Here is a 27,802-nt window from a genome sequence, read left to right on the forward strand (position 1 = left end):
GCCTCCACTTCATACCAGTAACGTATTAGTGAGCATCCCTGGCTCTGATTGATTCTGGAAACTTGCCTGGAAGGTCACCTGTTCCTTGTCACCTCATCCCATGGCACCAATCACATGCCACCCCTGCCCCCAGCCTGACCCCCTCCCTGCCACAGTGCCAATGTTTCCACATGGCAATGTCTGTGCTCAGGCCTGTCCCAACACCCACCACCGTGACCACGCTCTGCCAAGAGACAAAAGAGACCCCCAGAGACACAAGGCCTTCTAACTCCAGGACACAGTGTCCAGCCTGGCAGGACACCACCCACCCAGCTTCCGGCGGCAGTGTTCATTTCCAAGCCATACACAAGTCCAGACCCTAGTGCTCCAGGGCAGAGGCGGACCTGGCAGAAGAAAAAAAAGGATTATGTGACCCATGCCTAAAAATACAAATATTATTCAATTGTCAGCTTGGATGGGCCGAGCGCCTGACGCAGAAAGCAGGCCCATGGCAACCGGACACACACTGGGAACCTTTTATTGGGTGGATTAGAATGGATCTAGGCCGCCTCCTGGAGACAGAGGGCTTCTCGGCTCTGCTTTCTGGATTCTGGGCTGGGGTATGAGTTGGCTCAGATCTGGGAGCAGAGGGCAGTGTGCCCGACTAGCTGGTCCTGTGTTTGGACTTCCACCATCTTCTGGATGCCACCAACCATACGTGAGACTGCAGCTGTAGAAGAGGATTTCCTCCAGAGTGGGAACCTGGAGGCAAAGTCCACACAAACCCTTCATTAAGGTTCCCAACCAAAGCCAAGCTCCTCTTGTTCTAATAGGTGAAGGTAAGGGCTTGTCGCCCAGCCAGGCGGACTGCCTCTCTGCACCACTTTGCTGGCTTTAGCTCTTGGTCTTGCCTGAAGCATCCTTCCCCATCTCTGTCTTACTATTCTGAACCACCCTTTTAGACTCAGCCACAACGCTATTCTCCTATCTTCTTGAAGTCAGATCTCCTCTCCCTGACCTGTCTTGTCCTTCATGCTGTGGGGTTAGTGTTGCTGCTAGCCAGAGGGAGGGCACGACAATCAGAGCCTGATAGCTCTCTGGTGGCGATGGAAGACTTTCTGTGACCAGTCTGGACATTATTTCTGCCTTTAAGTTCACTCTATCCATGAGTCTCCATGCAGACAAGTTAATTTTCTCTCCACTTTAGCCAGTTTGTGTTGAAGTTTCATCATCCACAGTGAGAAAGTCTACCTAGGATGGTAGACCTTGGGATAATCTGGTCCTCACTGGACAGGGTAACCCCAGCAGTTCGGAGAGCTTGAAGGAAGAATGACCTCAGGCCCAAGAGCAGGCCAAAGGATGGCTGCCACTGAAGTGGCTTCCAGGGTAGAGTCTTTCCAGAAAGACTAGATCTGTTTAACCATCCAGTACAAAAGATCTCTAGCCTGTATTCTACACATCCTGCCTAGACTCCCACCCCACCCAGGCTGCGATTTGTCTGCTCCCTTTAGCTACAGTTTATTGGAAATGTTAGTTGGCTTATCTGCCATGTCCAGCTCTACTGTGTGACCCAGAGACCCTGGAAGCCTCTATCTGGAATATTCCCAGAAAGTAAAGCAGGACTGCCATGTGCCCTTTCAGATCCTGTTGGACCCAGCTGTCCCTCCTGTAACCTGTGTCCTTGGCCTGAATTGATCAACTGGGGTTCATGTTCTCTGGAGCTGAGCTATGGAAAAACCTTCCTGTGACCAGCTGGGCACGTGGGCAGCAAGCAGCAGAATCCAGTCTGCCTGGCTTAATCAAGAGACACTCTGTCATTAGGCTTCAATGGCTGAATCACCCAATTTTGGACAGATGGTTCTAGTTGTTCTGAGGGTTAGGAGAACATAGACTGAAAATAGAGAGGAGAAATTCCAACTAGGTCACATTATTGGAAACCTAGAGACTCAGTAGACTGGGTCAACTGGTCTACCTCCAGCCCCATGTCACCCCTTTGTGCCTAAGGTTGTGGTAAGGGTATATTCAATGAACTCTTGAGGGTCCTCATGGTGGTTTTTGTCTATGGAGAGAAGGGTCAGAAAAAGTCATCATTGCTGGTGACTTTACTGCTTTCTGACCAGTTTCAAAGTCCCAGAGGCTATTTACTATCTCAGCAAGGAACCAGAACATGTGTAGTGGTATACAGAACTATGTATATAGAGATACATGCATGCATGTGCATACACACAAGTATGTGTGCACATATACTGTTCTGGTCACTGCTCAGGCTTGAGGCGTTTCTGCTCATTCTCCACAGGGCTTTTCTAGGTAGGAGCCATAGACTCAGACAGATCTGGCTTCTTCACATTTGCCCTGGCCAGGTTCTCTTCATTTCAGTCTCCTCACCTATGATTCCCTTTGCTATGAAGACTATGTGATGCACTATATGTGAAATCTCATGCCAGCCCGTGGAGAGTGAGCAAGAAGTTTTGATTGACCTTCCTTACAGGCTGCTCTTTGTATGTGTGCTGGTACTAGGACTTGAACTCATGTCCTGGGTGCTAACCTTTCCTTTTTCATTCAAGGTTGGTGTTGTACCACTTAAGCCACAGTCCCACTTCCGGATTTTTTTGGTGGCTAATTGGAGATAAGAATCTCATGGAAGCCGGGCGCTGGTGGCTCACGCCTGTAATCCTAGCTACTCAGGAGGCTGAGATCTGAGGATCGCGGTTCAAAGCCAGCCCGGGCAGGAAAGACCGTGAGACTCCTATCTCCAATAAACCACCAGAAAACCGGAAGTGGTGCTGTAGCTCAAGTGGTAGAGCGCTCGCCTTGAGCTGAAGAGCTGAGGGACAGCACCCAGGCCCAGAGTTCAAGCCCCACGACCGACAAAAAAAAAAAAAAAAAAAAGAATCTCATGGACTTTCCTAGCTGGGCTGGCTTTAAACTAGGATCCTCAGATCTTAGCATCCTCATTACAGATGTCAGCTACCAGCACCAGGCTTTCAGGTTGCTTTCAAAAGATGGTGCCTGGCACCCAGGTGATGAACAGATAGATGCGGATGAATTAAATGGATTGGGAGACAAACTGTGCAGAGAGCACAAGCTGACAGCCTAATCTTGTTTTTAGAGATTTTCTTCCCTGGTTGCAGAGGGGGAATGGTGCTGCTGAACTTAGAGACCATCTCCTCTTTCTGGACTGCTATTAATTCTGCCCACGAGTGATCAGATAATGAATGTTTTCCTTGTGAAGTTTTAGCATTCTATGGAAGAAGAAAGGTGACCTTTCAGCCCCCTTATTGCATTTCCTGATAAGGCTGGGGCTCAGTGACTGGCTCAGCCTAGAGGTCACAGTACCACCTGTTTAAAAACAGAAGATACAGGCCAAGAGACAAGAGCTTCAAACGGAAGGGTTCCTGGCTTTTAAAAGCTAGCTCCATTTCCACCACCGATAAACTTCCTTAGAAATGTCAATCTGATTTGGGCCCCAAAGGAGAAAATGAAAAGCAGAAACCCGAGGCATGGAGACCATATTTTGTTTGGTTTGTGTTTTCTCTCTGTGTGGGAGCATTGTCAAAGCAAGAAATGCAAATGTTCTCCTGTGAAGACCGCTACTTTCAAATAAGGTGGAACTTCTCACTGCTGGAGCCATTGTCCTCCCCAGCAGGAAATACTGCCACTTGGCAAAGTTGGGACTATTTTCCTGGTATGCACAATGTGTTCTCTGAAAGAGGCCTGGAATTTCTAAGAGCCAGAGCTGCCTGTCTTGTTCACTCAGCTCACAAGGGCTAGCAGAGGCCAGGCCCAGAGCAGATGTTCACCCAGTATTTGCCTAATAAGTGAGTCAAGCCATCACTTCAGACCCCACCATGGCCATTGCAATCAGTGTGGCAGACACTCTCACTATTTATTTTCACCTTGTCTTACTCCACTTTTATAAGTTTCAGTAATCATAATTGGAGACGGTAGATTAATACTATCATGATACTACTGTCTATATCAGATGAGGTCCTCCTAATGACTAATGATAGGAGATTTGAATCCTAATGTTCTTATGTCCTTGAAAATCAGCATGCCTGGTATGGAAAAAAGTAGATGCAGAAGTCATAGGGAAAAAAATGTAACTGTAGTACTGATTTGAATTAGAAGCACCACTATGAACTAGAGAAGGATTTATGCCTATTATAGACATCCTAACTCTGTCTTTTGAAAAAACCCAGATTCACTACCTCACACATGCAAACTTAGCTTACATCTAAGAGTTAACACTAGGGAATCACAGAAGAAAACAGAGAAAAATCTTTGTGATCTTGAAATAGAAAAACAAATGTCTTGGCCCAGCACCAGTGGCTCACACCTATAATCCTAGCTACTCAGGAAGCTGAGATCTAAGGATTGCAGTTGGAAGCCAGCCTGGGCAAAAATGTCTGTGAGATTCCAATTACGCATCAAAAAAGCTGGAAGTGGAGCTGTATCTCAAGTGGTAGAGCAGAGAACTCAGGGACAGTGCTCAGGCCCTAAGTTCAAGCCTTGGGACTGACCCCTCTCCTCTTCCCCCAACAAAAGTCTTAGTATTCAGAAAGTACTAATCATCAAAGAAAACTTGACCAAGAGGACTTCCTTACATGAAAACAACTTCCTGATTTAAAAATTAAAAAAATTGGAACTATGGCTCAAGGGGCAGAATACCAACCTTGAGGGGAAAAAAAAAGCCTACTGAGAATGCAAGACCTTGAGTTTAAGCCCCAGTACTGGCGCGCGTGCGCGCACGCGCGCACACACACGCACAACTAAATTAAAAATGATCGTGAATATGAACTTAAAATAAGTGAATTATGTGAAATGTAAACTTTGCTTCAATAAAGCCCTTCACATGCTTTAAACAAAAGCAAAGAAATACTAGAAAAATAGAATTTCCTCATTGTTTAAAACAAATTGGAAAAAAAAAATCACAAATTGAGAATTCAAGGCCCCTTGTGAGAGACAGGTCTTGGGGTAACTTCATGGCCTCCAGGTAGATGTCAGGGGCCAAGCAGAGACCCTGGGGGAGGGGAAGAGTGAGCCCTCCTTCTTCCCCCCCCCCACTCTCCCAAGCAGCAAAGTCCAAGCATGAGAGGGCCGGGGTGGGGGGTGTGCTAGAGAAGTGACTGGTCAGCAGATGTAAAGGTTCGTAGTAGGACATTTGTGTCTGGTCTCTACCATGGATCCAGGCACACAGCTCTGAGGCTTTTGGGCCTTGTCACTTGGATGCTGAGCTGGCTGGTGGCTGAACTCCTGGACAGCTCTGGACCAGCTCAGGCAAGGTGAGTTTCCCCCCCAACACCAGCACAGAGGAAAGGTAAAGAGCAGACAGGTGAATTCACAGCCAATGATTTAGCCAGTAACACCTGTGCCTGCATACTTCTCCATAATCCCCAGGGCAGCATTGGAGCCTCAGTTAACTGAACACAGGTGGGTTCCTGAAGGAAGCTGTGCTTGCTCTGCGACCCCTGCGAGCCCCGCCCAGGCATCCCTGTGCCCTCTTCTTGCACTTGGAGACTCACAGCTTGTGCCATGCCTGGCTAAGTGTTGCCTGGGCTCCGTGAGCCACTCTAGGAAACGGGACCTGTGAAGGAAGCCCCCAGCTTCTAGCCAGTGAGGAGCACAGGGAAGACCCGGCACCTGGACCAGGGTGGTCTGGGGCCTGAGCGCTCACCTCGGGTACAAGGTGTCAGAACTGGGGTCGGGGACAACCAGCTGGTAAGTGTGTGGAGGCTTTGCTTGGTGGTGGTAGGGTAGGCAGGAACAGGTCTCATGTCAGAAGTGCTGGTTGAGTGATGAGAGGAGGAAAAGCACTCGTTTTTCTGTCCCTGACAGTGCGGACAAGAGGGTCGAGTGTGGAGGGAGGGAAAGCAGGTCCCCAAGGAGGAGCTTGGAGCCAGGAGATCGGAGGCCCAGCACCTGCTGGCCAGCCCTGGCGTCAACAGGACTTAAACTTATGGCAGTGGGCAGGTGTCTCTAAACACTGCTTATGCTAGAAGTGATGTTTTTAGTAAACAAAGGAGTTTTGGTGCAGGTTGCTCTCTGAGTTTATCGTGTGTGTGTGTGTGTGTGTGTGTGTGTGTGTGTGTGTGTGTGTGTGTGTGTGTTTTATATGTGCACATGCATGTGCACTCATACTGATATAGTGGGGCCTAAACTCAAGGTTTAGTGTTTTTGCTTGGTTTTCTGCTCAAGGCTGGCACTCTACCACTTGAGCCACACCCCTACGTTCAGCCTTTTGGAGTCTCAGATTTGTCTGGCTTGAAGCTGGGACCATCAGATCTCAGCCTCCTGAGTAGCTAGGATGACAGGAGTGAGCCACTGGTGCCTGGCTGGACTAAATTCTTTTGTGAGCTGTAAGCCGTGGGTAGCAGTACTCTGGCGAATCATTTTGTTGTGAATTGTTTGTGATGACCGCTGAGCATAGAGGGGTATAATCCCAGGCTGGGTCTTAGCTCTTGTGTATCAGAATATTAAAATTACCTTTATGGTTTATTTGTATTTTATCTGTAGCTTTTTATAGCTTGATGAATTCTTCATCTCTAACACTGTTTATGCTGTAGTTTGTTTATGAATTGAGATTAATTGTATAACTGAATTGGTTGGCATAAAATTTACCAAGCTTCTATGTCAGAATAACTTAATCAAACTTGGTTAACTTTTATCACTGCTGTATCTCAGTGGTGTGGCTCTGAGCTGTATGGTGTCATTGTGAGACTGATTTTCACTCTTTTTATTCTTTAATAATTGTGTGAGTGTGCCAGTGTTGGGGCTTGAACTCAGGGCCTCAAACACTTAACTTTTTCACTCAAGGCTAGTGAGTCACATTTCCACTTCTGGGTTTTTGCTGCTTATGTAGAGATAAAAGTCTCTTGGATTTGTCTTTGTAGTCTGACTTCGAACTGGAATCCTCAGATTTTAGCCTCCTGAGTGTAGGATTACAGACAAGAGCCACTGGTGCCGGGGTATTCTTTAAGAATGTAAGGGCACTTACTGGTTCAAGGATATTCACTTTTCTAAATTTGCTGACAGAAAAGCCAGGACCAAACCTTTTGTTTTTATGGAATGAATAAAATTCTTCTAGGTATTTTAAGTGTCCTGCTTTCTATATAAGCTTCACTAATATGGATGAAGAATACGTAGTAGAAAAGCAATCATCTCCACTGGCATTTAAGTTGTTACAGGAGAAAATAGGATTATGAATTAGGTGAAATAGATTACCAATGTTTTTGTAAGTTCATTGTAGAAAATAGATAAAAGGGGTTGAGTGAAATGTGAAGAAGAAAACTGTAGTATAGATGGTTTTAATTATTTTGAAGTTAAAATGTGATGTTTTAGAGGTTCGTGGGGTGACTTTATTATCAATTTAATTACTGTTTAAATGACTAAGTAATATCTACAGAAAAGTGTGATGTAAATGCTCTATGTCACATACGAATGGTTAATTAATAATGGGTAAATTATATAAGTATCACTGAATTGGCAAGCTAGTTTATATGATATATACATGAATCTTCTGCTGGCTTTGTATTCCTTGTTTTGAAGTTTGACAAGAATAAATGTGCAACTAATTAGTCTTGAACTAGGATAGGGTATTGCTAGTTTAGTTATTTAATATGATACTTCTCACATACTTGTGTTTAATGGTCATTTATTTATAGGTGTGAATTATGTAATAAATTTTAATATGTCTTTCAAGGCTGGGTAAATAACAGCACAGAACCTTATTATGGTGGTAGAGAATATTAGATTAAATGTCTAGCTGTGAGGCAATTAACTGCAATGGTGCCTTGACAACTATTCTGAGTGAGAGCATCTGAAGAATTAAATAATACCGAATGTATGGCGCCACAGCTGCGTGTGATCACGGGCTGGTCATTAGTCCATCACGATATCTTACTGAAGGGAACTGATGGCCATTGGAAGCTAAGTGTCCCCAAAGGAAGAGGCCACCAGGGCCCACCCTGGCCTCAGCCACTCCTTCCCAGTCACCTCTGGGGTCCCTGTGCCTACCACCTTCTCCTGCAGTACCCTGGGGTCAGTACCCAGGGGTGACGGATGCACAGGGTGGCTGTAGGCAGCGCCAGCTTCCTGTCACGTGATAGGCAATCCTGAAGGGTGCTGTAGAGACTCACGTGTGGAGGGTGAGGGTCCCTACTGCCACAACCCACTCACAGCTCAACCTCTTGTGGCTTCCTGGGGTCACCTCACAAATTAGCTATTTGCACCCAAGGTCAGTGTCAGCTTTGAGACGGTTCAGCTTCCAGGAGGGGAGAAGAGGAGAAGAGGGGAGGGAGGGGAGAGGGAGGGAGAGAGAAGAGGATTAGAGAGGGGAAGGGAAGGGAAGGGGAGAGAAAAGAGGGGAGAGGGAAGGAAGAAGGGAAGGGAGGAAGGGGAAGAGGAAGGGGATGGAGAGAGGAGAAAGAGGGGAAAGGGAAGGGAGAGGGAAGAGGAGGGGAAGAGAGGGGAGTTAGGAGGGGGAGAGGGAGAGGGAGGGAAAAAGGATGGGAGGTAAGAGAGGAGTGGGGGAGGAAGGAGAGAGGGAGGGGAGGGGAGAGGGAGGAGATGGGGAGAGGAGAGGAGAGGAGAGGACAGGATGGTGAGCAGAGTGCACAGCTGGGAGGGATGGTGGAATGAGCCCCCTGTGCTCCGTACACGGTGTGTGGGGGGGGGGGGTCGTCTCTCAAATGCATCATGCGTTTCTGACACCTGGCCTTTCCTTGCTGGCTGTGTTTACAAGGCTACTCTGATGAAGTGCCACGGAGTCTCTTCAACAACAACGCTGCGTTTATGCACAGCCGCAGAGGCTATGGTGCCTGCAATGCAGGGGGCAGGGGTGGCCAGGTTGCCCTGTGTTTCCTGAGTCCTCTCTTCTCCACATTGTCTTGTCACTGTCTCCCTGTGTCCCTCCTGTATCCCCTTTGCATCCCCTCTGCGTCTCACCTGGTCTTTTTCTGCAGGTATCTTTGTCCACATCTCTTAACAGGACACAGACAGAGAGCATCAGAGCCCATCCTATTGGCCTTCTTTCCTTTCTTTCTTTCTTTCTTTCTTTCTTTCTTTCTTTCTTTCTTTCTTTCTTTCTTTCTTTCTTTCTTTCTTTCTTTCTTTCTTTCTTTCTTTCTTTGGTTTATGGGGCTTGAACTCTGGGCCTAGGCACTGTCCCTCAGCTCTTCAGCTCAAGGCTAGTGCTCTACCACTTGAGCCACAGCACCACTTCTGGTTTTCTAGTAGTTTCTTGGAGGTAAGAGTCTCATTGACTTGCCTGCTCGGGCTGGTTTTGAACTGCGATCCTCAGATCTCAGCCTCCTGAGTAACTAGGATTACAAGCGTGAGCCACCAGCACCTGGCTCTATGGCCTTGTTTTAATTTATTTTTTTTTCCCTTTTGCCCTGTGACTTGAATTTAGGGCCTGGGTGCTGTCCCTTAGCTTTTTCAAAAGCTCAAGGTTGGTGCTCAGTGCTAAGTCTCACAGGCTTTCCCGCTTAGAGTAGCTTCAGACTGTGATCCTCAGATCTCAGCCTCCTGAGTAGCTAGGGTCACAGGTATGAGCCACCAGCACCCAGCTTTACCTATTTCTTTGAAGGCTTTATATCCAAATACAATCATATATAGAGGCCTAGGGACCAGATCAGGACTTCAACACAGGAATTTGGGGAAAACAATCCAGCTGGCAGCACAACCTTTGACTCTTCCATTTAAAATAAGCTGCTCAGCCATAACCCATTGAGTTTGGGGAGGAGCACCTTCCTCCCCCCCCCCCCCCCCGCATTGGGGGGGGAGGGGGAGGGCTTCACACAGGTAAGCTCTCTGCACATGCCCACTTCTGCCCGGACTGCCAGCACCACTGTGGCCATCTGTCGTTCAGAGCTCGTGAATTTAACCCCCGTTTGGGGTTTTAAAATTTTAAATCCCCTTGCAGAAAATTAATCCCACCCGCCTCTTTCCTATTCTGGGTCCCCTAGGAGCCAGCAGTAATTGAGCCCCAGCCTGGAGTCTTCTCGTGGGCCAGCTTGGGTTCCTGAGGTACAGATGAGGAGGAATGGGGTTTTATTTGCATTTTAATGTTTTCAAACTCCAGAGCTTCCCCCCCACCCCCCAGCCCTAGAGAGGCCTGAACTCTTTCCTTTCCACCTGCCACAGCCTGACACAAAGCTCTGTTTGTGTCCCTGCGGCTGCGAGAAAATGGCCACGCTGCGCCACCTCGTCCACCGACAGGCCACAAAAGCCCAAACACGAGGTGCGGATCAGAACAGGCCAGGCCGAGGCCGTGCCAAGTCAAACACAAAGAGGCCGGGTGTGAGCACCAAGAGAAACCAGATTCCCCTGGAAATGGCCGCCCCTGCTGTGTCTGCAGGCCACTTCCAATAAAGGGACTCCGGGAGGCCCGAAGGACCCCTCATGGCCCTTGTCTTGATGGAAATAGCAATAAAACTCTCCTAACCTCCAGCCTGCAGGGGAGGCCCTGGCCACACCGCATATGGGGCAATGAGCAGCTGGGAGCAGGGCGGGAAGAGGCCTGCTCCCCAGAACACCACCAGCCAGCCGCCCACAGGCCAGAGAGTCACAGAGGTGCCACCGTGGGGAAGGGGAGGCCCTGGCTAGGAGGGACGGGGGGGGGGGGGCCGCCCCAGGCTGGGCTGTAACTCCAGGAAGCAGCAGCCTCCTAAAGGAACAGCCTCAAGGAGCTGACATGGCCCTCAACTCCCAGGATGCCTTGGGGACCCAAGTGTGCCTGGCCACAGAGGGGGAGGATGGAATGGGGAAAAGGTATGCACACAGCAGGTGTATGTGTATATGTGTATATGTATGTATATGTGTATATGTGCCTGTTTGCATGTATACAGTTGGCTTTGTGTCTGTGGGTTTACACAACCATGGATTCATCCATTGCAGGCAAAAACCTCCAAAAAAATGGAATTAGGCCTACAATGGTGGCATCTGCCCTCACCATGCCCAGACGATTTCCTGTCAGACCTCCCTAACCAATGTAGTCTACCATCAAGAGTGATTTATGTCACCCTTATGTGGTGGTAGGTGATACTTATTATTCACAGATGACAGATGGGGCACGGGGGAGGGGGTGGCACAGGTCCTAAACCAGGGATTGGAACATTATGGGGTTTGGTATGGGGGGTATCTTAGGCCCAATGCTCCATGAGACTTTTTTTTTTTTTTTTTTTTTTTTTTTTTTGCCAGTCCTGGGGCTTGAGCTTAGGGCCTGGGCACTAACTGTCCCTGAGCTTCTTTTGCTCAAGGCAAGCACTCTACCACTTAAACCACAGCACTACTTCCAGCTTTTTCTGTGTATGTGGTACTGAGGAATCGAACTCAGGGCTTCATGCACGCTAGGCAAGCACTCTACCATTAAGCCACATTCCTAGCCTCTTCACATGTTCTATTTAATGGGTCCCAACTAGCAGCCAGGAAACAGCCAGTTCTGGGACAAGTTCCAAAGGTGTTGGAAGTGAGGTTAGGTTGATGTAGTTGGTCCAGTAGACCTTCAAGCCAAGAGCTTTTATTTTTTTCTTTTTTCTTTTTCTTTTTGGCAGTCCTGGGATTTGAACTCAAAGACTTAGACTTACTAGGCAGGCACTCTTCCTTTGTGTCATACATCAGCCATTTTGCTTCATTTTTCAGGCAGGGTTTTGAGGTTTTTTTTTTTTGTCAGTTGTGGGGCTTGAACTCTGGGCCTGGGCGCTGTCTCTGAGCTCTTCAGCTCAAGGCGAGTGCTCTACCACCTGAGCCACAGCACCACTTCTGTTTTTTTGGTGGCTAATTAGAGATAAGAGTCTCATGGAATTTCCTGCCCCTGAGTTGGCTTTGAACTGCGATCCTCAGATCTCAACCTCATGAGCAGCTAGGATGACAGGCGTGAGCCCCTGGTGCCTGGCGGGTTTTGAGTTTTTGTGATCTTCCTGCCCATGCCTCTGGCCACAGCCTATCTTCACAGGTGCATACCACCACTCCTAGCTTGTTGGTTGAGATGAGTGTCTCACTGATTTTTGGCTTGAGCTGGCTTTGAACTGTGATCCCTACAATCTCTGCCTTCCTGTAGCTAGGATTACAGGCATGAGGCCTTGGGATCAGACTCCCAGGAATATTTTTATAAGAAAAATTTAGAGCAGGGAATGGTCACCTGGACCCTACAATGGCTACCTGTAAGAAGAATGGGGGAGGAGGGAGCGTTTCCCGTAAGAGGAAAGGCCCTGAGGAGACAGTTGGGTTTGTGAATCCAGCATCCAGAGCAAGTCCCTTGTTTTATTAAACATCATGAGAGCATTCAGGGCCACTCCCCACGGGGCCAGCCGCATGAGCATGGGCAGAGAAGCAGTCCAACCACTGTCCTCACCCTCTGTGCAAATTCCAGGGGGCAAAGGCAGTCATCTGCTGGGCCTGTTGCACCTGCTTTTGCCAGCCTCATTTGCATGCTGGGTGCCCATGCTCATGTCTGCCCCCTGCAGAGCTCAGTGAGAACTGGCTGAAGAGAAGATGCTGGCAGTGTGAAGAAGGGAGAAGGGAGGGAAGCACATGCGCAGATGCAGACCCTTCCCACAGGCCCCAGGAGGACCGGGTACCAGTGGTGGAGGCCGTGGCTCTGTCTCCACAAACAGCCTCCAGTAATCACGGCAGGTCTGTGCAGGGTTCCCTCTGCTTTTGTTCTCTAGAGAAGATGTGAGTGAGGGTGGTTAGAGAGATGGAAGAATGGACAGCCTGAACCTGAAGAGGCAGGTCTTGCCTCCTCGGCTGTACAGAAGGATTCACCAGGGAGGAGGCCAGGTCTGAGACACTCATTAAGGGCAGCCCAGAGGCCAGAAGGATCTGTCCAAATGGCAAGTGGAGCTGCCAACCAGGCCCTGGCAAGCAAAGTGAAGCCAAGGTAGTCAGGCCCCCTGGATGTGGCCAGCGTTCCAGTAGGGGGCTCTCTCATCCCCCATGCTGGCTGGCTGAAAATACTATTCTTGACGGGTGGCTGTCCCAGACACTTCCCAGACTGCTCTGGGCTCTGAAACATAGTCCTGGGAGTCTGGTTGTTTGCAGACCACCCAGGTCAGGCCTGGCTAGCAGGTTGGGTGTCCTTGGATACCCTTAGGGTGGCTGTAGCAGTCAACAGTAACCGCTGTGGTCCTGAGAGCATCTGCCATGGGGTTTCTCAGTGTGGCCTTGTCAAACTCTACAGAACCCCTGTGTGTGAGGTGTAAGCCAGCTCCATTTTACTGATATGGAAGGCAGGATGGGGGAGAGGGGCCAGGACTATCCTGGCCACAGGTGGCCAGGGTGCTGGGGGTAAGATCCTCACTCTGGGCCCAGCCCTGGACCTCCTGACATTTTATAGAGTGGGAGACACCAGGCTTACCTGTGTCAAAGCTGACATAGGTCCTGGTGTGAGACCTGCTGCTGGGGCCTGGCTGTGGTTGTGGGCTGTGCTGCTGTTCTCTCCATGAACTTGTGAAGTAGGTACATTTGCCGGCAGAGAGCACAGAGAAGTCAGACAGACTGCTCCAAGTAAACAGAGCTAGAACTGGAGCAGGCAAGTGTAGAAGGTCCAAGGCCCACATTCTTTCAATTACTTGGTGGCCTCCTGCAGAGTTCCCAACAAAAACCCAAGCAAACTCACTTTCCAAAACAAGCAGAAGTATCCTTCCACAATCCCCAGGACTTTCTCGGCTTGTCACCTGCCACCCTATGACAGGGGCTATGAGAGTTCCCAGTTCACCAGCTTTATACAAGCACTCTGGACTCTCTAAGCCTGGACTTCCTTATCTGCAAATAAGAGTTGGAGCCGGGCACCGGTGGCTCAAGCCTATAATCCTAGCTACTCAGGAGGCTGAGATCTGAGGATCACGGTTCAAAGCCAGCCCAGGCAGGAAAGTCCATGAGAGGGCTGGGAAGGTGGCTCAGTGGTCGAGTGCTTGCCTTGCATGCCTGAGGCCCTGGGTTTGATTCCTCAGCACCACATAAGCAAAAAGAAAAAAGCCGGAAGTGGCGCTGTGGCTCAAGTGGTAAAGCACTAGCCTTGAGTTGAAGAACTGAGGGACAGCGCCCAGGCCCAGAGTTCAGGCCCCATGACTGGACCCCCCCCCCCAAAAAAAAGGAAAGTCCGTGAGACTCATCTCCAATAAACCACTAGAAAACTGGAAGTGATGCTCTGTCTCAAGTGGTAGAGCGCTTGCCTTGAGCTGAAGAGCACAGGGACAGCGCCTAGGCCCAGAGTTCAAGCCCCATGACCGACCAAAAAAAACAAAACAAAACTGGGACCCTCTAGTAAGGAAGGGGACCCTGCAGCTGCCCTCCTGGGCCCCAGGACCTACCAGCTCTGCTCCCTGGCCCAAGATCCTCAGCCTTGAACTTGGATTCTGCCTCTGGTGGACAGAGGCCACAGGTTTTTTTCCATCTCAGGGGTCAGGGAGGCTTTGCATACTTGTGTAGGCAGCTAAGCAACCACCCCCTGGTGAACAAAGAGGCCTCAGAGCCCTCCCCTCGCTCCTCCCCCTCCAGGGTGCCCTCCCCCCTCCAGGCTTGCCAGACTTTGTGCATTGTCTGATGCAGCTAAGGGTCTTATGATCAAGGTTGTGCGTAGTGTTGGAGTGTGCTCAGCACACACCCGGTTGTCTCAGCTGCAGCCTCAGCGCCAGGGTCCTGGGGACCCGCAAAGACAAAGGCTTCCAGCCCCTTCCTGCCCCTCCACCACAAAGGCACCCTGAGCACTCTGAGCTCAGACTTCTTATATAGTCACCCCTCCCCCTCCCCCCTCCCCCCCCCTCCCCCACACCCCGCTCAGGCAAAAACCTGGCATTCCTTAACAGAGCCCTGGACGGAGCTGACCCTGGACCCAGAGCCCAATGAACCCCAGCTGAAGCCAGATGCTCGCTTTTCACTGAACTGGAACAAGATTTGGGTGTTTTCCAGAAGTATCGTGCACGCAGAACCCTCCTCCATTTGTTTATTCACTCACCAGTGTCTGCAGGCTGAGCACAGTTCAAGGCGGAAGGACACTGGGATGACACAAATGGCAGGCTGCAGCATTCCCAGGGCAAGCCTGGTGCCCAAAGGGTCTCTGAAGCCTGTGATTGAGGGAGGGAGGGAGGCAGGCAGGGAGGGAGAGAAGGAGGGAAGGAGAAAGGAAGGGAGGGAAGGAGGGGGCGGGGCCTGGGAGCAAGGCAGAGTCCCTAACAGATGTGTAGCTCCTGGCAATCTGAAATAAACTTGGATTTCACCTAGGCAACCACCTGTAAACCGAAGGGGGTAAAGAATGCAAGAGTAAGAGTTGCAATTAAGCTTTTGTAGTCTGGAAGGCCCTTGAGCAAAATGCCAGCTCATTCATTCATTCATCCATCTGGTCACTGATTCATCATTCATTCAATCATTCAACCTTCAGAGAGCACTGCTGGAAGTCAGAATTGTAGAGTCCCGCCCCTCAGCTCAACAAGAGCTCTCTGTTTCCATAGCAACAGGAAAGGCTTGGTTCAAGGAAGCCCACTCAGACACTAGGGTCCAACGGGATTGGAAACTTACCACAAGCAGCCTGAATAAGAAATTTAGCATGTTGGAACACGTCACCTCCCTTGTAATGCTGCCTACCTCCCAGCAAGGTTGGGAGAGTTATGCGACAGAATGTTTGGTGCACACGGGTCTTCAAAGATGGAGCTGTCCTTCCCATCAGCTCCCTGGGCTCCTTCACAGTGTGCAAAGCTCCTTCATTTGTATTGTTCTGTTGGTTGTCCACAATCATCTCAGGAGTCCAGCAGGGAAGGTGCAACTAAATAGTCATGAAACTGAGACTCTGAAAGGTAAAGCAAGATGCCAAGGTCACGTAGCATAGGCTCAGGGTGGAACTGGAATGAGAACCCGGAACTTGGAAGCTATGAGGTTTCACCTGACACTTGACAACGCTTCATGGGAACTGATATTTCCAGGGTCATGTCTGGGAGAGACTCAGGATCACACAACAAACATCGGCTACCTATTTGAGGTATGCTCGGGGTGGAGGGGCGCACAAGGAATGTTCTAGAAGGAAAGCCTGGTGGGACAGAAAGCCCCCATAGACCTTCTAGTCCCACATGATCTTCTGTACCATGCTGTCTCTACCTCCCCATCAGGACACAGAATCGAATTCCACCACCCTGCTCTCTACTCCTTCAGTCTAGGCTGGCTTTAGTGTCTTACTTGATCAACAGAATATGACATCAGTGAGACTCTGAGACTTCAGGATTGAGGTCAGAAGCAGCCACACAGGGTGTACTCGGTTCCTTAGGCTGCTAGTGGGGTGATCTCTCTCTCTCTGAACCTCATCCCTAGGCTAGAGGAAGGCCCCACAGGCTGAGGCCAGAGGTAAACACTGCTGACATCTTGCACTGTGTTCTGGGCTGCTGGCCACCATGCCTGGTCACGACGTGAGCCACCTTGCATGTCCTGTGTGGGAAGGCCTTCAGGTGGCTCCGGACCCGGCTGACCTCTGCCTGGAAAACCAGGAGGACAGCCCCTGACCTTTGTGGACGGTTTAACTTTCCTCTACCCACCCAGCCAGTTTTAACTTTCCTCCACTCACCCAGCCAGACTGAGTTCCGAATGGTTTCCTTTGCTGGATTCTAGAGGGCATAGAACCCTGAGACCCCCAACCTGCCAGTGGAGGAACATCTTTTGAGCAATCTGCCATTGCAGACAGCCAGGGAACAGTGACCCCTGTGGCCGACTTGAGCTGACACATGCAGGGAGGCCGATGACAATGGCAGCCTGCAGAAGCAGTCCGCCTGAGCAGCCCACTGCCTCCCTGCAGCGAGAGGAGGCAGCAGCCCACGCTGAGGTCTCTGCTCACCAGCCCTGGAGGAGAGGACGGCACTATCCCCGTGCCCTACCTGTGAAGGGGGCCGGGCAGGAGGGGAGGGGCTCGCAGGGCACAGGAACTTCTCACTTAGGAATCCCTGGTCTGCACTGTCCTGCTATGGAGGAGCAGCAGCAGCAGACAAAGGCCACCACGTCTGTGTTTCCTGCCCAACTCCATGATTCACCAGGGGAGGTCTGGCAGCACTCCCAGCAGGTACAACCTTTCCCTCATGGCCAACACTGAACCAAAACAGCTGCACCTAACACTTTCTACTGAAGGGCCTGGCACACAAGCAAATGCCCAGGAAATGTCATTATTCAAGCAAGGGAGTTGATGGCAGCCCCTGCTGATTGCCAGTTCTGATCGATACGTGGGCAGTGCCCCTTCTGCCAGCCTCCTCCCTGCTCCTGCTCTGAGCTCTGCAAGCCCTGTGGCTCCCTGCCTTCCCAGGGTCCTTTCCAGCTGCCTCCGAGGCCTTCCCATCCCATTCGCTACAGACAACTAGACCTCTTCATCCCAGCTCTAACCAAGCCCCCGCTGTACCGCCAGCCAGTTCCACCCACCCGGATGAAGCCCATCTCTCCCTCCCTATTGCTGTGCTTCCTGCTATTACCCTGGTGCTCATTTGCTGTGCAGCCTTCCCCTATGTCAGACCCCCCTCTCAAATGTACACATGTATGTACATACACTATGCATGTACATGCAGCTCACATGTGTACATGCACAAAATAATATGCACACATGACTCTGACCCATAGCTTATGAGTAAATGAGCTGTGAATGTGCGAGCAATGAATGGACCTGAGTGAATTGGCCAGTGAATTGGTCATCACGTATTAGAAACAGGGAGGACCCAGGGCTGGAGGGTGGGCAGTGACCCTGCACACCTCCCCTTCTTGCTGAGTGGTTTTAGTGGGGGTTTGTGGTTAACACCAAGCTAGAGGATTTTCTCTGCATGAAAACTTAACGTTTTCTAGACCACTCACCTGGACCTGAGCAGGCGCAAGGTCTAACAACAGCAGGCTAGGGCCAGGGCTCACAACAAACTCTGCAGCTCTGGGGTCACTGTGAGTGGTGTTAGGAGGCTGGGGTGCTTTCCTTTGTTTCCTGGGGTCACTACCTCTGCAATCCAGAGCTGCAGGTCACAGAGCACCTGTGTCCCCCTCCCTGCCTCAGACAGCATCTCCTGAGAATCCCACATGTCATACCCAGAGGCCACGGTTCAACCCCATCCACCAGGCAGCATTTAACTCAGTCCATGGCTACTGCCTGGATTTTGAAATGAGTTCTTCATTTACTTTTGGGATCTCTTCCTCCTCAGCTGGCTGCCTATTCCATATCTCCTTATCTCCCTTTCCTGGTATTGCAGACAAAGTCCATTAGCAATACTTTTAAAATATCTCTGGGCTCCACCTATATCTCTCCACCCTGGTCCAAATTGCTAGGGCCTGAATTATTGCAATTGTCTCCTCCTGGGCCTCCTGGTTGCCACACCCTGTCCCATTTGTTCTTCACAGGGCAGCCAGAATGTGCCTTTAAAACTACTAATTATATCATGCCTCTCCTCATCTTCAAACTCCCAGTTGACATCCCAGCCAATGCAATAAGGCAAGAAAAAAAATAAGATTGCAAAAGAGGAAGTTGTCACAGTGAATTCGGGTCACGAGGAACATCAACTGGCATGTTGCTCTCATTCCTGTCAGTCAGTCTCCTCCAATCTGTACCTAGAGTTCCTTGTCTCTCATGTTCTCACATGAGCCCCTCTCCTGGGCCCTCCTGATCCGTACATTTCATGTGTGTTCAACTCCAGCAAAAGCCACCAAAGTGTCCTAAAGCAGTTGTGTTCTGATGTACATTCAAATGAAAGGCAACACATCCTCATACACACTCTGATTTTTGTGTTTTTTGATAAATTTTAGTCATTCTGGTGGATATGAATGAGAGAGAGCTCCTGTAGCTAGACTTTGTGTGTCTGATGACTTATGAACACCTTTTCTCATGCATGTTTTGGCCATTTGCAGCTCCTCTTCCACGAATGTCAACAAAATCAATTTTACTCCTTCAGCAATTGCTGTGGGCACCCTGCCTGTGCTGGCGCATGCTGGTGATCTGAGTCTTCACTCCTCTTGTCCCTGCAGCTCTCCTGACACCAAGCTTGACTCTAGAGTGGGGTTTGGTTGATGGGCAGAACTACAATGTGCTAGTTCCAGGACTGGTTTGAAAATAGCTCGTCAGTCTGTGCTTGTCCTAGCCCTGTCCTGCCTCCACTTGGAGACTGTGTCCTCCCTAGTCTGCTTATCCAAAGAGAAAAAGGGGTACAGAAGTGCAGCTTGAAGCTAAGCCAGCTGAACGTCCCTTACACCAGCCAATCACTAACTGACTGCAGAGGCATCATCATCATCAAGAATAAGGAAGTGATTGAGTTTGGGGATGTTTTGTTATGCAGCAGTAGCTGACTAATACACCACCCCCAGGGCTTTACGTTTGCTATTCCTTCTGCAGAAAAGCTACTTCCTCATCTTGATCCAAGGCTGTTCAAATGTCCCTTCTTGGGAGAACCATTTCCTAACCCCTTTGTCTGTCTCTTTTCTTTCCCCTTCCATCCTCTTCCCTGCTTTATATTTTTCATTGGCCTTCCTGCTACGTGCTGTCTCACTACCTACACATGGGTGTATTCAACCTTCTACAAGAGAATGTAGATCTGTGAGGGATGGAGCCTACTTTGCTCATTTGTACCCTGTGGTGTCTTGTTCTTTCCAGGAGCTCAATATGTGTGTCCTGATGCCCATCAGCCTCCTCTCCTCATCTGCACTTTACTTTGTCCCCGGGCCATGTCCTTTCCTGCTTACCAAGGGAGCAGGGACAGGAATAGACATGCATAAGTTGGTGGCAGAAAATAAAAAACCTGATGAAAAACAAACTCTGCGAGCTTCCCCAGCTGCCCAAGGGAGAGTGTGTGACACGAGGAGGGTGGGTGCCAGACGGCTGGGTCCCTTCCGGACTGCTCTGGGATATACAAGGTTCATCAGTCTGTGCTTGTCCCTCCCTATCCTGCCTTTAACTGGAGAATTTGTCCTCCCTGGCTGCGTGCATGTGTGTGCGCATGCATGTGCGTATGCGTGTGTGCATGCACATGCATGTGTGCCAGTACCGGACCTTGAACTCCAGGCCTGCATGCTGTCCCTGAACTTTTTCACTCAAGACTGATGCTTGAACAACAGCTCTACTTTGGGCTTTTAGGTGGTTAATTGGAGATAAGAGGCTCACAGACTTCCCTGACTGGCTGGCTTTGAACCTTGATCCTCAGATGTCAGCCTCCCGAGTAGCTTGGATTATAGGTGTGATTATATCAGAATCCTGTGCTTGCTGTCTCTCCTTCTCTCTCGCCCTCTCCTTCCTTCCTTCTCTCTCTCTCTCTCTCTCTCTCTCTCTCTCTCTCTCTCTCACATGCCCCAGGCAGGAAACAGATCTGGTGAGCCAGTACACCAGTGCAGAGAGGGATAGCCTTTGCTTAGCGTCACTCCCCTGCCCCCATTCCCACACTGGATCTCCCAGAGCCAGCCACAGACTGCAGAGGCATTGAGTCCTAGCCAGGTGCATCTCTGTGCTGAGCTTCACAGTCCATATGACATCAGTCCTCCTGAGAACCAGCCAGGTAAACACCACCCTTATTGTTCACCAATGAAGCAACAGCCAGAGTGGTCAGGAGCTTGCTCAAACCCGCACAGCTGGAATCAGACAGGAGCCAAGTGACTCTGGAGCCCACCTCGTTCCACACAGCACCCTTTACATGGGGCACATGGGGCCTGGGTGGGCCATGCGCTCGAACCAGCTTTGCCTTCCTGCTCTGTTCCTGGGTCTGCAGATTGGTTTTATGGGGGCTTCCCGTGGAGGCTGACCTTTTCTCTGGGTTCCTTTCTACATAAACAGAGGATTAATGATTTGTGGTTTCAGAGTCCCGCCTCCACCTGAAATTTTCAGATAAGGGAGGGTGAGTAGCAGGTACAGACACCAGCAAATATAGGCGTGGATAGAGTTATAAACAGCAATTTAAAGGGGAAGGAGGAAGTGGCCTTAGAAATGCTAGAAGCTAGCTGACACAGGAGGAGTGTGAAAATCCGTCTTCACTTCTACAAGGAAGTAGCCCAGATGTCTGCTGAGTTACGTATGTATACAGAAGCCTTTGGCAGGAAGACAAGAAAGATAGAAAAAGGTTCTTGTCAAGTTTCCAAACTGCAGTGCAAAGGTCTGTGGGAGTGTGCAGGTGCACCTTGGTCCCCAGGGCAGCGATGGTAGCGCACTGGGGGAGGGGTGGGGTAAACCTGTGGCTCAGGCCCCTCAGGCTGGCACTTAACAGATTAGGATCAGCCCAGAAGGAAAGAAATCTGCATGTGGCAGCCTCCCCTTTCAGGGTTCAGCAAAACTGGTGGCCTGGAGTGGCAGCTAAGAGCTATCACTTGGATGATAAAATAGACCTGGTTCCAATCTTAGCTCTGCCCATAGCTGGCGGTGGCATTGCCACTGGCTTTGCTGCTCTGGGTCTGTGAAGCCAGGACAGCTATGCCTACCTGCAGGACCCTGGGAGCAAGAAGCATGAGCACCCACATCCACACCTGAGGTGCCCCTCCCCCTCCCTCTCCCCCTCCCCCTCCCCCGCCCAGCCCAGGAAGTGGGGCTGGAGAGGAGCTGAATTTTTTGGACTTGGACTTGTAGATCAACAGGGACCTTTTTTGTGCAGGCTAATTGCTAACAACAATCTGAGTCTTCTGTGCTTGTATCCCTAGATGAAGAAGTGGGTACAGGTAACTTCCTGTCATGTGATCAATCCCAGCCACGTAGCCGAAGAGCCTTCTCAGATCCTCATGCTTCACTGTCCACCCACCCTGCGGGAACAGGTCTTTCAGATGGTGAGGCTGCTACATCCCAAGTGATGTCCTGGGAACCACCCAGGGCCCTCACCAGAGTGCAACAAAGGATCTGTGTGGCAGACACACAGATCCTGGAACTCAAGGGACACCTGGTGAACCTGACTCAGAGGGCAGCGGGCAGCTTGGGATATGACCATCTGCAAATCCAGAGACCACAGGGGAGGCAGACTCAGGGTTCAGAGCTTAGCACCAATGAAGCTTTCTTCTAGAAGCCATCTATCTAGGACCCTTTGCTCGGTGCATCCATGACCAGGGCCCACCCCAAACCATGCCCTTACCTGCTGTGTAACTTTCTCTAGGCCTCCATTTCCTCCTTGAGTACATGGAGATAACAGAAGGCCCTAGCAGAAGAGAATATTCCAGAGATATGCCTGGCACAGAGCAGGTGATTGGCAACCTGAGCCCCTTAATACGCTCCAACAGGGCCCACCAACCCTCAACTCTGAGCTCCATCCACACACTGAGTATCAGCTGGCTTTGGAGCCTTCAGCCTCCGAGCCCCCTCCCCTTGTCCAGGGTGCAGCCTTCCTCCATGGGGGCCTGTCTGGTATGGACTGATGACGTCTGGTGGCCGGTCAAGGCCACCCTGTCTTTTGGAGTAATTGAAGATGACAACATTATTTTGTGTCTCAAGGAGACTGGTAGAGATCAAAGGCACCCCAAAGGAGCAGCTACAATAGGTTGGAATTCCCTGGAAAATGACACCAATTACTGAAAATTGGCCATAGTTATGGATTCTACCATTAAGGGCCTCCCACATGGTCTCTGCCTACCATGCTGCAGACTTCCGGTATGGATCACCATCTCCGAGATGTACCAAGGGACCTCTGAGACAGCCCCCTTGGGAGGTGGAGGGCCGGGGGCGGGGGAGACATGGCTTTGGAGTCCGTCACGCCTGCTTTAGCAGCACCTTGGAAGAGGCAGCCTAAGCTCTTTGCCCTCCAGATCCTGACTGGGTCACCACTGTGAACAGTGTGTCCCAGAGAACAAAGCAAAGAGATCCTTGAATAGAAAGCAGGAGCCTGAGCTAAACTAAAGAGCCCTGCTAATAGTTGGAGCCTGCTTAGTCTACCAGTGACTTCAGAAAGAGAGTCACAAGGAAGATGGGCAGCCAGAAAGTGACCCCTCATCCCCGCCTCCCAGGGTAATGCAAGGGTGCTGGGCATGCTCTTACCCCAAGCCACGCTGGTGTTCTTTCTTCCTGTGGTTTCTGGCAGGTGGGCGTGAGGGAATGGTTCTCACAGAATGTTCTGGGTTAGTCAATGTGGGTCATTAATAAGTAAATGAATAAGGCTGTTTCAGGAAGACTCCACGTTTGATTCAAGAAATACACCCTAGATGGAAGGCGTGAATAGCCAAGTAGGTGGCAGGAACAATCAAGCTATGCCACTAATGACATCCAAAGACGGGGGTGGTGTGTGGTGGTATCCAGCTTTCAGACTTCTGAATCTTACCTCTGCTGGACGCCATCACAGCCCGGCTCCTGTGCGTCGGCCCCATGACTGTAAGAATGTTCCCACTCAGGCCCTTCCTGCTGCTGTCATCCCACTGTGCCAGGCCACCCCCCAGGCCAGCACGCCAACAAGAGCCCCGGCCTGGGAGCCTGGCGATGATGTGAGTCCTGCTCTTGACTCCCACTCATCAGCTGGTAGATTCTGGGGAATCGTTTCCTGTGTCAAGAGTTTGGGGGAGAAACCAGAATCCAGCCTGTCTGACTCATGTGGCCAAGGGCAGTCCCCAAAGGATCTCAGAACCAAAAGAAAAAGAAGAGCATGCTCTGAAGGCAGGGGAGGCCGTTAAAAGGGGACAGGCAGGAGTTATCCAGGCTGTAGGAACCTGCAGGAAGGCCCGCTGGGACCCTGCACCCCTCTCCTGCTGGGGCAAAGTCAGAGGCGGCCATTTTTAGTGCTTCCTCCCTCTGCTGGAGAGGGAGACTAGGGACTGAGAGTGCGTGGATAGGTTGCTGTGAATCCCAAATTTACCCATTGGCTGGAAGGCATGGGCTTCTCCCCACAGATCAGATTGTTTCAGAAGGGGTAGGAATAGATGTTAAGCAGGGAAAACAATCAACATGTATATACTATGCTCTATGTACTAGAGGCTCAGATTCCTCATCTGTAAAATAGAAACATCTTGGAGTCTAGCATAGTGTTTCAGGCCTGTCATCCCAGCTACTGGAAAGGGAGAGATAGAAGGATTGCAGTCTGGACTGGCCTGCGTAAAGGAGTAAGACCCTATCTTTAAAAAAGAAAGAAAGAGGGGGCTGGGAAGGTGGCTCAGCAGTAGAGCGCTTGCCTTGCATGCATGAGGCTCTGGGTTAGATTCCTCAGCACCACATAAACAGAAAAAGCCAGAAGTGGTGCAGTGGCTTAAGTGGTAGAGCACTAGCCTTGAGCTAAAGAGCTGAGGGACAGCGCCCAAGCCCCGAGTTCAAGCCCCATAACCAACCCCCCCCCAAAAAAAAAGAAAAAAAAGGAAGAAAGAAACTAAAAGCAAAAATGCTTCAAGTACTAGATGTCCACCTAGCAAACATGAGGCCAAGTTCAAATCGCCAGAACTGCCCCTGCCTGCCCCCTGCCTCCCCTTCCCCCCAAGAAGGAAAGGAAAAATAGAAAAGGCAACATCTCTTGGGAACACACTGCGGCTGCGCGCCTGGTACAGGGCAGGCAGCAGCTGTGTCTCTGCCAAGGCTGCCAGGATCTCACCGTGTACAGTGAGACGCTCACTGGCGGATGGTGTCTCACTGGCCATCGGTCCTATGGTCGTAACTGGATAAGGACTGGATCTCTGTGACCATGTTCCGGACCACCAGAAGTCTTTCCTTCCATGAGTAAGAGAGCCAGGCATCAGGATACTCCTCCCCTGGCTGCATCTCCCCCTGCAGTATCACCTCAGCTTTGGGGACCAAGGCCCCATCACAGTGAGCAGCTCCCAGAGCCCTGTGTGTGTGTGGGGGGCACTACATCCCTCTGTGGTACCTGTGGAATTCATTGTGCTCTGAAACACACACACACACACACACACACACACACACACACACACACACACACACACACACACACACACACAAACTGAAGCAAAAAGGAGTGGGGAGTGTGGCTCAAGTGGTACAGTATTTACCTGGCAAGTATACAAAGCCCTGATTTCAAACACCAATACCAGTGGAAATGTTTGTTGAAGCTGCAAGGGAGGAAGACACTGATGCATACACCTGCATCAGACAGCTGGGCTGGCTTTGGGGCTTGAACTCAGGGCCTGGCACTACTCCTGAGATTTTCTGCTCAAGGCTAGCTAGTGCTCTACCACTTGAGCCACAGCTCCACTTCTGGTGTTTGGGTAGTTTATTGGAAATAAGGGTCTCACGGGCTTTCCTGCCTGGGCTGGCTTTGAACTGTGATTCTAATATCTCGATCTCTTGAGTAGCTAGGATTACAGGCGTGAGCCACAGACACCTGGCCTGCACAAGAGTTTTTTAAGTCTCTGAATGTGTCATATTTGCTGATGACCATTGACCAAAGCCAAGCTAGCCAAGCTCAAACTAGTAAGCGGATGGAGTGACCTCTGCCTGCTTCCCAGTGAGAGGAGAGGAGAGGAGAGGAGTTGTTACAGCCATACCTTGGAAACGTACCCATCCTTTATGGTCCCCATCGCCATAGAAAACACTTTCCATATTAGCTGTTCTTTCTTGTGGCTCCTGGACTTTTGTGTTGGACCTACTGTAACTAACTTGTCATACAATGACTTGTCCTTGTCTTTTTCTCTTTCTTTCTTGTACCAGGACAGGGACTGGTGTGGAACACCCCAGCGCAGTGGCTGGTGCAGAAAGGGTACTAATGTGTCCTGCTGAGAAGAGGGGCCAGAGGAAAAGGGAGGGAGGGAGGGAGAGAAGGAGGGAGGAGGGGAGGGAGAGAAGGAAGGAGAGGGGAGGGGAGGGAAGGAGCCCTAGAAAAATGGATGCCCTTTCTTTGGGATAGCAAGCAGGAACTCTCGGAGCATCTGGGCATCCTTTAAACCTTCTCCCCATTTTACCACTCCCCAGTCGGCTCTTCTCCCATTCTCTTTCTTTGGTCCCATAGCTATTGGTTGGTTCAATGTACAGCTCAGGGTTCCTCCCACTGAGCAAGTTCCCCTCCATTCCCTCCTCCTCTTGGTATGGGAGTGGCTCTTTGGCTGTGTCCATCATCATGAGATATCCAGGAATGGTAGATGGCTCTGCCCATCAAACCGATGAGCAGCCAAGTTCAGCACAATCCCCACACCAAATTGGGGCCATGTGTTTCTGAGGGGAGGGGCTCCATCATCTCTTTGATGGAAGAGGCTTCTTGGGTAGGGGATATGGCTGGAGGTTGGGAGCATGCCCATTGCCTCTCATAGCTAGAGGCAACTAAGGCTGTTTCCTTCTCCTAGATGCCAAGGTGCTTGCTGGAATGGCCCAGCCCAGATAGGCAACGTTCCTGTGGACAGGGAGTGGCCATTTTGTACTAAGAAAAGAGTCCCATTCTCACAGGAAGAGGAAGAGCCTTCCAAGGTCAGGAAACTCAGCAGGACAGTCCAGGACTCCAGATGGAGGCCTGTGTTCTTGCTGTCACAATTGCCCTCCATATGTCTTCCCAATTCTGCCTCCTCCTCATCTCCTCTCCCACAATTTTGGGGATGTCTTGTTGAGTTGCAATTGGGCAATTTGCAACATCATAGGCTGGAGCCTAATGCAGATGAGCTCTGGCTCAAGATGGCTTCTCACCCAGATGCCTGCAGCAGCTGTTCCCTGGGGGTACTGCCCTGTCCTCTTCCCCTCCCTGTCCTTCCCTTCCCCTCCCCATTGGTAGAGCTGGGCTTCCTCATGGCAGGAAGTCTCAGGCTGATGGTTAGCTGCTTTCACCCAGAGCCTCTGTCAGGGTCCTGGGGACCAGCGGGGAGGGCAGATGGAGTCCATCCTGCAGAGGGTCACGCACAGTCCTTTTGATCCTGACCTAGAAGGGCAAACTTGCTCCTGACCTTTAGTTGATTGATCTAAGGCTAAGAACCAATGAAAACTCTTGCCAGTGAGTCTTTTTTTTTTTGTCTTTTCTTTTTTGGTACTGGGGATCGAACCCAGGACGTTGCACTTGCTCGGCAAGCGCTTTGCCACTGAGCTACATCCCAGCCCTTCCCAGTGAGTCTTAAATTCGAAACTTTGACTCCAAAGTGGAGCTCAAAGATCAGACTAGTTTGGTGGTGTGTGTGTGTGTGTGTGTGTGTGTGTGTGTGTGTGTGTGTGTGTGTGTGTGTGTGTGTGTGTGTGTGTGTGTGTGTGTGTGTGTGTGTGTGTGTGCGCGCGCGCGCGCGCGCGCGCGCGCATGTCCATGCCCACTGAACTCAGGGCCTGTGTGCTATCCCTTAGCTTTTTCACCCAAGGCTGGTTCTCTACCACTCTACCACTTGATCCATATCTCCACTTCTGTCAATTTGCTGGTTCAAAAGTCTCATAGAAAAAGCCGGGCGCTGGTGGCTCACGCCTGTAATCCTAGCTACTCAAGGAGGCTGAGATCTGAGGATTGCGGTTCAAAGCCAGCCCGGGCAGGAGAGACCGTGAGACTCCTATCTCCAATAAACCACCAGAAAACCGGAAGTGGCTCTGTAGCTCAAGTGGTAGAGCGCTCGCCTTGAGCTGAAGAGCTGAGGGACAGTGCTCAGGCCCAGAGTTCAAGCCCCACAACCGACAAAAAAAAAAAAAAAAAAAAAGTCTCATAGACTTTGCTGTACAGGCTGGCTTTGATCCCTGATCCTCAGATCTCAGCTTCCTGAGTAGCTAGGATTATCAGACTGGTTTCTGTAGTCTCTTCTTGGCTAAATTACAATTCATGTAGCCATCGGAACACAGTTGAATTTTTCTGTCCTTAGTTTCCTCATTATCAAAATGAAAAGGGGACATCCTTTGTAGGACTGTGCCCCCTTGAGACAGGGAGTTATACATGTCAGGAAGATAATGATGCACAGTAAAACCATGGGCTCTTGGCTACTTGTGCTGGGAATGTCAGCTCCAGGGATAGTCAGAGGTTGTATGTAGGCCCTGTTCTGCCTTTTAATCTAC

The 27,802-nt window shown here is 50.4% G+C and overlaps 1 long non-coding RNA gene across 2 annotated transcripts; it reads right to left on the reverse strand.

The window, feature by feature from the left end:
• Positions 1-507: 507 nt before the first annotated feature.
• On the reverse strand, positions 508-22,956 carry LOC138810570 (uncharacterized). 2 transcript variants are annotated; one of them, XR_011367171.1, is made up of 5 exons: positions 22,907-22,956; positions 15,496-15,763; positions 14,936-15,209; positions 13,337-13,561; positions 508-741 (listed from the first exon to the last, which is right to left on the reverse strand). It is a non-coding gene; the product is annotated as an uncharacterized lncRNA (long non-coding RNA). The 2 variants fall into 2 exon arrangements; XR_011367172.1 differs by lacking the exons at positions 14,936-15,209; positions 15,496-15,763; positions 22,907-22,956 and adding an exon at positions 14,292-14,397.
• Between the last annotated feature and the right edge of the window lie 4,846 nt (positions 22,957-27,802).

The sequence above is a fragment of the Dipodomys merriami genome, unplaced genomic scaffold (assembly GCF_024711535.1).
Source record: "Dipodomys merriami isolate MVZ:Mamm:240054 unplaced genomic scaffold, mDipMer1.0.p SCAF_50, whole genome shotgun sequence".
Taxonomy (NCBI): Eukaryota; Metazoa; Chordata; class Mammalia; order Rodentia; family Heteromyidae; genus Dipodomys; species Dipodomys merriami.